Source organism: Galeopterus variegatus, unplaced genomic scaffold, assembly GCF_000696425.1.
Source record: "Galeopterus variegatus unplaced genomic scaffold, G_variegatus-3.0.2 Scaffold25501, whole genome shotgun sequence".
NCBI lineage: Eukaryota > Metazoa > Chordata > Mammalia > Dermoptera > Cynocephalidae > Galeopterus > Galeopterus variegatus.
The window spans coordinates 1-12909 of record NW_007751612.1 but is presented as its reverse complement, the minus strand read 5'-3'; the positions used below and the strand labels follow the sequence as shown (position 1 = coordinate 12909).

General features: G+C 47.5%; 2 long non-coding RNA genes across 2 annotated transcripts; both read right to left on the bottom strand.

Annotated features, from left to right (window-relative positions):
• Nucleotides 1-72: 72 nt before the first annotated feature.
• On the bottom strand, nt 73-3750 carry LOC103583667. Its single transcript, XR_549878.1, has 3 exons — nt 2882-3750; nt 713-807; nt 73-134 (listed from the first exon to the last, which is right to left on the bottom strand). It is a non-coding gene; the product is annotated as an uncharacterized LOC103583667 (long non-coding RNA).
• A 669-nt stretch (nt 3751-4419) lies between these two features.
• On the bottom strand, nt 4420-6824 carry LOC103583666. Its single transcript, XR_549877.1, has 3 exons — nt 6772-6824; nt 6478-6546; nt 4420-4665 (listed from the first exon to the last, which is right to left on the bottom strand). It is a non-coding gene; the product is annotated as an uncharacterized LOC103583666 (long non-coding RNA).
• Between the last annotated feature and the right edge of the window lie 6085 nt (nt 6825-12909).

The following is a 12909-nucleotide window of genomic DNA, read 5'->3' as shown; positions in this document are numbered from 1 at the left end:
CAGTTACGAGATGAGGAAGTTCTGGAGACCTAATGTACGGCATGGTGAATATAGTTAATAATAATGTATGACATACCTGAAATTTGCTGACAACGTAGATCCTAAGTATTCTTGCCACACACAAAATAGGGTAACTGCGTAAGGTGATGGACATGTTAATTAGCTTAATAGTGGAAATCATTTCACAACGTACACGTATATCAAAATACCACATTGTCCTTAAACATATACAAGTTTTATTTGTCAATTATACCTGGGAAAAAAATAGGAAAAAAGCCCCTAATTTATTAAATTTACTAATGCATATTTAAATATTTAAGAGAATTTAGCTAAGTGGTAAGTGTTACTGATGGTTTATGAGAGTTCAATCCGTTCACTCGAGTTGATAAGACATTAATCAAATTTCACTTTAACATAACAGGATGATTTGTAAAGAACTACTAGGACTTTGCATTTATAATATTAATTCTTAAAAACCGGTGCTACAAATAGTCTTCTATAAACAAAAGCTGCCCTCATGGACATTAAAAAAAAACAAACTCATAATGGCCCTGTACTTTTTTTATTTTTAGGAACTTAAACATTTTCTATAATTTTTAGATTTTCCAAAAGATAAAAGATAAAAACAAAACAAAACTCTGGGAAGAAGTCCAGAAATCAGAATTACATCTTTCTGAATAACAAACAACACAAGAATTCAGTGTCTCCATACCTGGCCAGGTGTCACCATGGATTCTTTTCCACCATACGTAAAGGAAAAGAGCAGACAGAAAAAACTGCGAAGTGGGGTTGGCCCAGGCACATCCTCTGAATGAGGAAAAGTAATGATTAGCCACGAGCATATTCCTTCCAAATAAAAATGAACAGTGCACCCTTGACAAGCTTTTGCTCTGTGGTGAGAATCACAGGTATTAGTGGAGCCTGCAAAGCCTGGCCTGCCTTCTTTCCATATGCGGAACATAATGTATTTGTAATAGACTTTTTTTCTTTCCACCAAGACTGAATTTTGTGGAAGAACTAAATGCTACTATTCCCCCATGGGAAAACAAAAGCACATAAAGATTTATCACCATTCATTGTCCTAATAGCCCTAACCCATCAAATAAAATTTTAAGCACAGTTGGTTAAAAGCGATACATCAGACAACTACTGTGTTTAAAATATCAGTCTAGATCACAGTAGTTTTGTCACCCAGGACTATAATAAATTTGTTTTCTATTAGAAAAATGACCTCAGAAGGGCTGGCTGGTTAGCTGAGTTGGTCAGAGCATGGCCTTATAACACCAAGCTCAAGGTCTGGTTCCCCATACTGGCCAGCTGCAAAAAAAAAAAAAAAAAAAAAATGACCTTAGAGCACCTTCAGTAGGTGACATTTTATCACAACAAATAAAACAATGCCCCATTCTGGCACAGAGAGCCGGGAACTCTCTTTCCTCTTGTCTATTTTTTCATTTCACTCCTCTGTCCTATAGTCATATTTTATCAATTATTAACCCATTTATTTATTAATCCATTCCTATATTTCTCCTTTTACTCCCCATACCCAAGAGAAGCTTCTAAGAGTTGGCCTCTCAGGGTCAACTCACAGGAAAACCTGAATGCACGCCTGGGGGTTTGCGTAGATCCACTGGGCCTCACATGTGCCTGCTGGACTCGGCTCCCCCCAGCTGAGACTTCTTCAGCTTTCTGGCATAAGGAAGATGTTATAAATGATTTTTCACTGGTGTGTTCTTATGTTCCAATCCTCCACCACCCTTTAATTAATGGCTTTGAACAGTAATAAACATTCCAATCCTCCACCATCCTTTAATTAATGGCTTTGAACAGTAATAAACAAATCTGTCACTATCCAGTACCCACATTATTGTGATGACTATTTTGCTGGCCAGTACAGGATGGAAGCCTGGACCTTGGTGTGATCAGCACCATGTTGTCACCAACTGAGCTAAGCGGCCAGCCCCCACATTATTAGTATGTGCATGAGTGTGCGTGCATGCACACATGAACACCACCATCCTTTAATTAATGGCTTTGAACAGTAATAAACAAATCAATCCTCCACCATCCTTTAATTAATGGCTTTGAACAGTAATAAACAAATCAATCCTCCACCATCCTTTAATTAATGGCTTTGAACAGTAATAAACAAATCTGTCACTATCCAGTACCCACATTATTGTGATGACTATTTTGCTGGCCAGTACAGGATGGAAGCCTGGACCTTGGTCTGATCAGCTCCATGTTGTCACCAACTGAGCTAAGCGGCCAGCCCCCACATTATTAGTATGTGCATGAGTGTGCGTGCATGCACACGTGAACGCATGCACACATGCACTGCATATACCTGAAACAAAGTCTCACGGAAAATACCCCCTAAGTTAATGCACCTTATACTTTCTATTCTATTTCACTTTTTTCTATTTCATTCATATGATATTTCATTTTTAAAAGTGTTGGTCATGATCCACTAAACTGATCTTCCTTTATAGACACACTGACCTAAAGCCCCTAAAAACTGCTGGGTTCAGTGTACACACGCTGGCGCGGCCACTCTCTGGCTCCAGGCCCCGGCACCAGCATCCACCTGCTGAAGAGAGTCCACGCTGACAGTGCTCTCCTCGTGGGGCCCTCGGCTCCTCAAGCTTCATGAAGGAGGAATCCGGCTCAATCTCTCCCTGCGGGCGTCTGCCCCACTCCGCCGTTGCTGGGGCTGCTGTCTCAGCCCTCACCGATGACAGAGCTCCTCTCCATGCTCTGACTGTCCCACGGGGCACCTGAACCTGCACCCTAGCTGCCTGTTCACCTGTCCGCGGTCCCCTCGCTAGACCACCTCACTCCGGCCCCAGGACAGAGCAGGCACACAGTGGACACTCGCACTCACCAAATGAATGGGTCACCACTCACACCACTCGAGGTCAGTGCGTACAGCAGGAGGGCGTTCATGCCCGCGTCGATGACATTCGCCGCGATCCCCATCATAACTTGGGGCATGATGATGCCCTGAAATCCCCAAATAGGAAAACACCAGCATTTTCAAACACTAATTAGCTAGGTTGTCAACTGAACCTTCAGAGTTAAATAGGCAACAATTTCAAATGATGGCAAAGTCACACAAGACTGGGACAGCCAGGAGCTGAAACAGCCAGATATGTCACCTCCCTCAGTGCAGCTTCCAGCCAAACCAACCAGAAGTTTGTAGATGCTTCTGAACGACCTGGCGGGTCACAGTTTCCACAACAGCAGCCGATGGCCCTCACATGAGGTGTAAAGGAAGCACCACTAGGGGGACACTCTGGCTAAGGTGCTTAACCTCTCTGCAGGGCTTCGGCCAGGGTCGAGCTGTCACGTACAAGACCCAGCAATGCCTGCTCTGTAGCAGGTGTGCAGAAAACGCTCACCCCTTTGCTTTCCAGCACCATCACTCATTTCTTTTGTGTATGCCGGCTACTCTACACTAGTGCTCAGATAAACATCCTCTTTAAGTAAAATTTGTATTTTTTAAACAGAGAGCTGACTGCTATCAAAGCAGAATGGATTCTATTCCAGCTTCAACACGCGGTGCCTGTATGTTCAGAGGCGAGCAGGCTGCCGGCGGCCAGGTGAGCTCAGCCCCTTTCCTCCGCCTCTCCCCTTCCTTTGGTGCACTGAGGGCATGCGGATCCCCCGCGCTTCCAGAACTGTGGTCACAGTAACTCTGGGCTCTCTTCCTCTAAAACAGAAGTATGGCAGCCACCCACAGAAGAGGTAAGAGGTGGGGTGACGGGGCTGCAGAGAACCTAGAAGTGACCAAAAGGAACTGGATGGACTGGTGGCGTCTCTCCTGGGCCAGACAAAATCCGTCTACGAGGCCCCACATCTCTCAGACAAAGAGCCCTGGGGTAGAATTAGAGGGAAAAAATGAGAATTACATTTATAGAAAATTCCTTAAGAATATTTACTATATATTTCCAGGATTATGAAGTAAAAATATTTTTAAAATCTATATCTGACTTTGTAAACACCTCGTCTGCAACTGGAACAGGAATGCTGCCTGTAGGATTAAATAGAAAAGCAAACACCTGTCATTCACATAAAAATATAATTCCTACAGTTTTCTTCAGTTCTAGTTTTTAATAAGATACTTACTCTTGATATGTGACTGCAAATTCAGAAAGCCAGACCCACACTGAACAAATGCTAGAATGCCAACTATTTGGAATGTTCTAGAGTGGATGAAAGATTTGCTCTCTGAAGAACTGACAGGCAAGTTCTAATTGGCTGAAGCAGAAGCCGCTGCCTTGACCTTTGGAAAGGCTCCAAGGCACAGCACTCCCCGAACTAAAGGCTCCAAGGAGCAGCACTCCCTGAACCCCGGATGATCCCAGGGAATATTCTGGTTAATTTGCAATCAGAAGTACCCACAGAATAAGGAATCAGGAAGAAAATTTCTTCCCCTCATCAGTGTTTGCATTTAGTTTACGCTGTTGGAGATCAGAGCAGTACAAGTTCTGAGAATCGGTGAGGTAGGCTCGGTAGGTCTGGGGAAGGCTCAAGACCTTCTGCACAAATAGCGCTATGACAGGTGAACAAAGAGGCAGGACAGCTGCATCCCACAGGAAACACGAGAGGAGCCTGCAACTCACAGGAAGAGCAGGAATAAAAATCATCACGTAAACTTGGGCCAGCCTGAAACGAACAACAAAAGTCTCCAGTTAATGTTAAAGCAACTGCTGATCATCCTGTCTTCAAAGTGAACCCACAGAGTATCTCCCAAGACTGAAAACTAAAAATAATTCATATGGAAGAAACTTTATAACAATCTCAAGTGACGCTATTTTTTTTCAAAAAAGATGACTTGTAAGGAGATCTTAACCCTTGACTTGGTGTTGTCAGCACCACGCTCTCCCCAGTGAGCCAAACGGCCATCCCTATATAGGGATCCGAACCCGTGGCCTTGGTGTTATCAGCACCACACTCTCCCAGGTGAGCCATGGGCCGGCCATAAGTGACGCTTTTTCTGCAACCTACATTGTATTACATTGGGCTTGCTAAACATCTACGCTCTAAGGGGAGGACTCACAAATTCACATTTTCGGGTCATTCTGATCATAAAAGGTGGAAAGAATACAGAAAAATAAACTAAAACTTGGACAAAATTCAGAAGCCTTTTGGGAGTATCAGGACTACTGCATGGTGAGCAAGACAGCCTTCTAGAAGGAACCATGCACCCCAAGGACAATACCAGAGAGCACGTCGGATAGTAAGTTTAAAAAAACAGCTCTAAAAACAAAAGTGACAGCAACTGTGTCACTATTCTGCTTTTGTCAGGGGAACAATATTCTGTGCGTTCTCAAGACATCAAAAGGGAGGGACTCAGCGAAAGGGAGACGGGGCCAAGATGACGATGTCCTGGTCATGAGGATGTCTGATCGTCGTGTGTCAGGCAGCCCTGCGAGCCCAGGACTCTGGCCACAGTCACAGCTTCCATTTTTGAAAGGGTTCAAGTCCCGGTAATTGGTGGAGGTGGTGACCAGGCAGCACCTGCTGTTCACCTAGTCCTGAAACTGCAGGCTGACCTGGACACTTCTGGGTCTTGCTTTAGGAGCAGGAGGATGCGCTTGATGCTGATGAAGATGCCCCAGCGGGGAAAGCAACACAGCATCAAAAGGAGGATTCCTCGCTGAAGTATGATCCCCTGGCGTTTCAGGTTCTTGCCTCCAGAGGACTTGAGAAAACAAGTGCAAAGATAAAGGAGGCCACAGGGTCCCTGCGGCCTGGGCCATCCCCTGCCCAGCACCGCTCCCCAGCCACCACTGTCCCTGCGGCACTTCACACACGTCCTGGTACAATCGGTCCTTGCTGCCGGGCACTGGACGTGGAGGGTACTGGCAGCAGAGACTGAAGCTTAAAAGTGAACAGGGGGTGGAGACAGAGGCTGTCAGAGAGGCTGTGCCCCGGGAGAGGGCTGGCGTGTGCACGTGGGGCCGGGGAGGAAAACACACCCCGTGGACTGAGAAGACAGGCAGCAGGGTCGGGAGCGCCGAGGGAGTGTTCTTGCAAGTGGGGACTGCCAAGGGGGTTCAGGACAGCCACGTGCTCCCCTGAGGCCTGAAGGAGACCAGGCCCAGTAGGATGGGGGTCAGGACCAGGAGTGCAAAGAGCGTTTTCAAACAGCTGAATTGAAGGAGGGGAGAGAGAGGGGGAAAGGGGAGGGAGAGAGAGACAGAGACAGAGCGGGGGAGAGGGAAGGGGGAGGGGTGGGGAGGGAGTGGGGGGAAGACAGGGTGCTGGATAAGCGAGGATGGTTCTGGGGTGGGGATATCAGACAGGGACAATGCAGCCCCTGAGCAGATGACAACAAGAGGACAGAATCGTGATGCTGACTACACTGCATTTGACAAACAAGAGGCAGGGAGAGGGCGGGAGGATGTCCCCCAGGCGGTTTCTATTGTAAAATGTAATTGCCAAAAAAGGGCTGCGGGGGAGGGCGATCCTCACCTGAGACATTAGCGTGTCACACACAGAGGATAAGCCAGTTCCAGCTGAAATCCCAGTAACACTCACCACCTGCAAGAAACAGCCGACCAGGTGCGGCAGACGTTCAGGGGACCTGGCCAGAAGCGCGTCACTGTCAAACAGCTGCCTTTACACGAACGAGCTGCGACAAGCTCCTCTCTGAAGAGCAACTCACAAGTGTACGCTTGTTCTATATTCCAGATCAAATGGTGTCCACATCAGTCCTTATCAATTGTTGAACAAAAATGGACCTTCTAACTAGAGGGCCATACTCACCCTGTGTCAACCGGGGAAACTTAATACCTAGTTTTCCCTAAACAACTTAGCACATTACAATTTCTATATTTAAAAGTTGTGGTTAATAGCCAAAGGCAATGCCTCTGATCTGCCAGTAGGATGTGCATTTAATAACAACAGCAAATATTTACTGAGCACATACAATGTGCCAGGCACTGTCCTAAGCCCTTCACATACATGGTGCTACAATCACTTTCCCATTTTGGGGGTAATCTGTGTCACAGAAAGTTTATGTCACTCGCCCTGCTTACTCAGATGGTGTGAACTGAGAAGTGTGTCTCCAGACCCCAGGCTTTAGTTTTCCAGTGAGGAGCAAGACTACTTTTTTGCCACCCTCTGGATGGGACCTTGCCTGGGCCCCATCAACCAAGGGCATGAGAGTAACCTGCAGGTATGGGGCAGGGCCTCAGTGTGCCCTGTGCAACAGAGCAGGGGAGGAAGAAGCACCAGGGGGAGGGTCTGAAGACCCTCATCTCCATCCTCAGTCTCACCTTTAGCAGCAATGGCAACCCCAGGTGAGTTATCGTCTCCACTGACCAAGAGTCTGGCCTGGTAACCACAAACGCTAGCCCCCGGGAGCTCAGACAGAGCACCCAGTGGTCACCCCACCAGGCAAGGGCCTCGATCTAAACACAACCAGGGGGTCATGGCACAGGGAGGACAGGATGTGATGAGCCAGAACCATNAACAGAAGTATGGCAGCCACCCACAGAAGAGGTAAGAGGTGGGGTGACGGGGCTGCAGAGAGAACCTAGAGGTGACCAAAAGGAACTGGATGGACTGGTGTGGGCGTCTCTCCTGGGCCAGACAAAATCCATCTACGAGGCCCCACATCTCTCAGACAAAGAGCCCTGGGGTAGAATTAGAGGGAAAAAAATGAGAATTACATTTATAGAAAATGCCCTAAGAATATTTACTATATATTTCCAGGATTATGAAGTAAAAATATTTTTAAAATCTATATCTGACTTTGTAAACACCTCGTCTGCAACTGGAACAGGAATGCTGCCTGTAGGATTAAACAGAAAAGCAAACACCTGTCATTCACATAAAAATATAATTCCTACAGTTTTTTTCAGTTCTAGTTTTTTTTTTTTTTTTCCTTTTTGTCTTTTTTACTGACCGGTAACGGGATCGAAACCCTCGGTGTCGCGCCCGCCCCGCACTCAGACAGTGAGCGGGAACCGGTCTCCACATGGGATCCGAACCCTCGGCGGGAGCACCGCCACACTCCCAAGCGGCGCACTCTCCAGTGCGCCACCGGGCCAGCCCAGTTCTAGTTTTTAATAAGATACTTCCTCTTGATATGTGACTGCAAATTCAGAAAGCCAGACCCACACTGAACAAATGCTAGAATGCCAACTATTTGGAATGTTCCAGAGTGGATGAAAGACTTGCTCTCTGAAGAACTGACAGGCAAGTTCTAATTGGCTGAAGCAGAAGCCGCTGCCTGGACCTTTGGAAAGGCTCCAAGGAGCAGCACTCCCTGAACCCCGGATGATCCCAGGGAATATTCTGGTTAATTTGCAATCAGAAGTACCCACAGAATAAGGAATCAGGAAGAAAATTTCTTCCCCTCATCAGTGTTTGCATTTAGTTTACGCTGTTGGAGATCAGAGCAGTACAAGTTCTGAGAATCAGTGAGGTAGGCTCGGTAGGTCTGGGGAAGGCTCGAGACCTTCTGCACAAATAGCGCTATGACAGGTGAACAAAGAGGCAGGACAGCTGCATCCCACGGGAAACACGAGAGGAGCCTGCAACTCACAGGAAGAGCAGGAATAAAAATCATCACGTAAACTTGGGCCAGCCTGAAACGAACAACAAAAGTCTCCAGTTAATGTTAAAGCAACTGCTGATCATCCTGTCTTCAAAGTGAACCCACAGAGTACCTCCCAAGACTGAAAACTAAAAATAATTCATATGGAAGAAACTTTATAACAACCTCAAGTGACGCTTTTTTTTTTTTCAAAAAATATGACTGGTAAGGAGATCTTAACCCTTGGCTTGGTGTTGTCAGCACCACGCTCTCCCCAGTGAGCCAAACGGCCATCCCTATATAGGGATCCGAACCCATGGCCTTGGTGTTATCAGCACCGCACTCTCCCAAGTGAGCCATGGGCTGGCCATAAGTGACGCTTTTTCTGCAACCTACATTGTATTACATTGGGCTTGCTAAACATCTACGCTCTAAGGGGAAGACTCACAAGTTCACATTTTCGGGTCATTCTGATCATAAAAGGTGGAAAGAATACAGAAAAATAAACTAAAACTTGGACAAAATTCAGAAGCCTTTTGGGAGCATCAGGACTACTGCATGGTGAGCAAGACAGCCTTCTAGAAGGAACCATGCACCCCCAGGACAATACCAGAGAACACGCCGGATAGTTAAGTTAAAAAAAACAGCTCTAAAAACAAAAGTGACAGCAACTGTGTCACTATTCTGCTTTTGTCAGGGGAACAATATTCTGTGCATTCTCAAGACATCAAAAGGGAGGGACTCAGCGAAAGGGAGACGGGGCCAAGACGACGATGTCCTGGTCATGAGGATGTCTGATCGTCGTGGGTCAGGCAGCCCTGCGAGCCCAGGACTCTGGCCACAGTCACAGCTTCCATTTTTGAAAGGGTTCAAGTCCCGGTAATTGGTGGAGGTGGTGACCAGGCAGCACCTGCTGTTCACCTAGTCCTGAAACTGCAGGCTGACCTGGACACTTCTGGGTCTTGCTTTAGGAGCAGGAGGATGCGCTCGATGCTGATGAAGATGCCCCAGCAGGGAAAGCAACACAGCATCAAAAGGAGGATTCCTCGCTGAAGTATGATCCCCGGCGTTTCGGGTTCTTGCCTCCAGAGGACTTGAGAAAACAAGTGCAAAGATAAAAGAGGTCACAGGGTCCCTGCGGCCTGGGCCATCCCCTGCCCGGCACCGCTCCCCAGCCACCACTGTCCCTGCGGCACTTCACACACGTCCTGGGACAATCGGTCCTTGCTGCCGGGCACTGGACGTGGAGGGTACTGGCAGCAGAGACTGAAGCTTAAAAGTGAACAGGGGGTGGAGACAGAGGCTGTCAGAGAGGCTGTGCCCCGGGAGAGGGCTGGCGTGTGCACGTGGGGCCGGGAGGAAAACACACCTCGTGGACTGAGAAGACAGGCAGCAGGGTAGGGGGCGCCGAGGGAGTGTTCTTGCAAGTGGGGACTGCCAAGGGGGTTCAGGACAGCCACGTGCTCACCTGAGGCCTGAAAGAGACCAGGCCCAGTAGGATGGGGGTCAGGACCAGGCGTGCAAAGAGCATTTTCAAACAGCTGAATTGAAGGAGGGGAGAGAGGGGGGGAAGGGGGAGGGAGAGAGAGACAGAGACAGAGCGGGGGAGAGGGAAGGGGGAGGGGTGGGGAGGGAGTGGGGGGAAGACAGGGTGCTGGATAAGCGAGGATGGTTTTGGGGTGGGGATATCAGACAGGGACAATGCAGCCCCTGAGCAGATGACAACAAGAGGACAGAATCGTGATGCTGACTACACTGCATTTGACAAACAAGAGGCAGGGAGAGGGCGGGAGGACGTCCCCCAGGCGGTTTCTATTGTAAAACGTAATTGCCAAAAAAGGGCTGCGGGGGAGGGCAATCCTCACCTGAGACATTAGCGTGTCACACACAGAGGCTAAGCCAGTTCCAGCTGAAATCCCAGTAACACTCACCACCTGCAAGAAACAGCAGACCAGGTGCGGCAGACGTTCAGGGGACCTGGCCAGAAGCGCGTCACTGTCAAACAGCTGCCTTTACACGAAGGAGCTGCGACAAGCTCCTCTCTGAAGAGCAAGTCACAAGTGTACACTTGTTCTATATTCCAGATCAAATGGTGTTCACATCTGTCCTTATCAATTGTTGAACAAAAATGTACCTTCTAACTAGAGGGCCATACTCACCCTGTGTCAACTGGGGAAACTTAAAACCTAGTTTTCCTTAAACAACTTAGCACGTTACAATTTCTATATTTAAAAGTTAAGTTGTGGTTAATAGCCAAAGGCAATGCCTCTGATCTGCCAGTAGGATGTGCATTTAATAACAACAGCAAACATTTACTGAGCACATACAATGTGCCAGGCACTGTCCTAAGCCCTTCACATACATGGTGCTACAATCACTTTCCCATTTTGAGGGTAATCTGTGTCACAGAAAGTTTGTGTCACTTGCCTTGCTTACTCAGATGGTGTGAACTGAGAAGTGTGTCTCCAGACCCCAGGCTTTAGTTTTCCAGTGAGGAGCAGGACTACTTTTTTGCCACCCTCTGGATGGGACCTTGCCTGGGCCCCATCAACCAAGGGCATGAGAGTAACCTGCAGGTATGGGGCAGGGCCTCAGTGCACCCTGTGCAACAGAGCAGGGGAGGAAGAAGCACCAGGGGGAGGGTCTGAAGACCCTCGTCTGCATCCTCAGTCTCACCTTTAGCAGCAATGGCAACCCCAGGTGAGTTATCGTCTCCACTGACCAAGACTCTGGCCTGGTAACCACAAATACTAGCCCCCGGGAGCTCAGACAGAGCACCCAGTGGTCACCCCACCAGGCAAGGGCCTCAATCTAAACACAACCAGGGGGTCATGGCACAGGGAGGACAGGATGTGATGAGCCAGAACCATGACACTGAATTCCATGCCGGGGCAGCAGCATCACTAACGCCCCCCAAACAGCTCAGCCTTCCAGAAGAGAGGAAGGTGAGGCATGTCAGTTTCTGAAAAGTTTTGTCTTTTAAAGAAAAGCCACAGGCAAGAGCGTGCTTTTGTAAACAGCCTGACTTTGGTTGGCTCGGGGCGTTATTCCCCTGCACAGCTCGAGGTTCACCCCGAGGTTCAAGCCTTTGCCAAGCTGAGCTCTGACATTGTGCCTCTCGCTTATAATGAATGACATTATAACGAAAGATGGTACAAAAATTGCCACTGTGGCTGCCTATCCAGGACGCCAGCCTCCGAACCTGAGTGTCCAGTATTTGAGAATCGACAAATTATCTCTGTGTCTTAGTATCAAGAAAGGTTGTCCTCCTGCTGAATAAATGGTTCAGTAAAACCTGCTAAGAACCATGCGAGCACAGAGCTTGGAGGAGAACGTGCGGCCCATCTGGTGCCAATGCTTCCCTGGCATGAGTCTTTCTCCATCATGTTCTTCGACCCAGTCCTACCAGCCAGTTATTTATCCTTATGTAGTGAACACATTTCTGTAAACCAGCTCCAATTCTTTGTGGAACAAGGTGGGGTACAAATAAACGTTCTTTTATTCAAAAAACCAGACACTTCTGTAAATCCTTTCATACTATATGGAATTTTTCATAAAGTAGAAAGTTTTGAAATGTATCTGGCTTTCATAAATAAAGTTATCTTGAAATTGAGTCTACTGTCTTCCTAGCAGTTAGTTACAATTTAACCTTGATTAAAAGCAAAGTATCACCACCCATTTGCCAAAGGCAGATGAGCAGAGCCCCCTCATCTAGAACCTTCCCTACAGAAATTCCCATCTTTGGAACACACTAACCCTCCCACATACCATCTTCAGGCCCTTCTATATAATTTTGGACTTGTATTTACTCTATTCCTGCTATTTTTTACATCGAAAACTAGGAAATCTTTCCCACCCTCTTATTATTCGGGGGTTTTGGGGGAAAAACAGAAAGAGGGAAGGAAATCACCACAAACCACATATAAAATCTTGATTTTTTTCCCCCAAGATATATATTTTTTTAATTTAATGAAATAAATCAAAGAACAGAAGTCACTGGACTTTCTTAAAATACATAATTGTAATGTTTTAAACCCTCACCACATTACAGAACAAAAAAGCATAAAGGGGGTGGGACTGAAGGAGAGGAAAAAAAATAAAACCAGGAGATGCCCAGGTGAGAGCTGGCCGTGTGTTCCTCTGAGATATTTGGTTGGGCCAGATCTGTGCCAGGAACCAAGCTTGGCAAAAACGAATATGGGCTTGCAGATCAGTGAGAGAGAAATGCAGACAGAGAACGTCGCAGAGACAGAGAACATGGGCCCAGCATGGCAAGGCCCAGCCTGAGGGGGCACGGTGCGCTGGGGCACCAAGGGGTGCCAAGGAGGGTCTGGGGCGGCCCGCTGCAGGGGGGCAGGAAG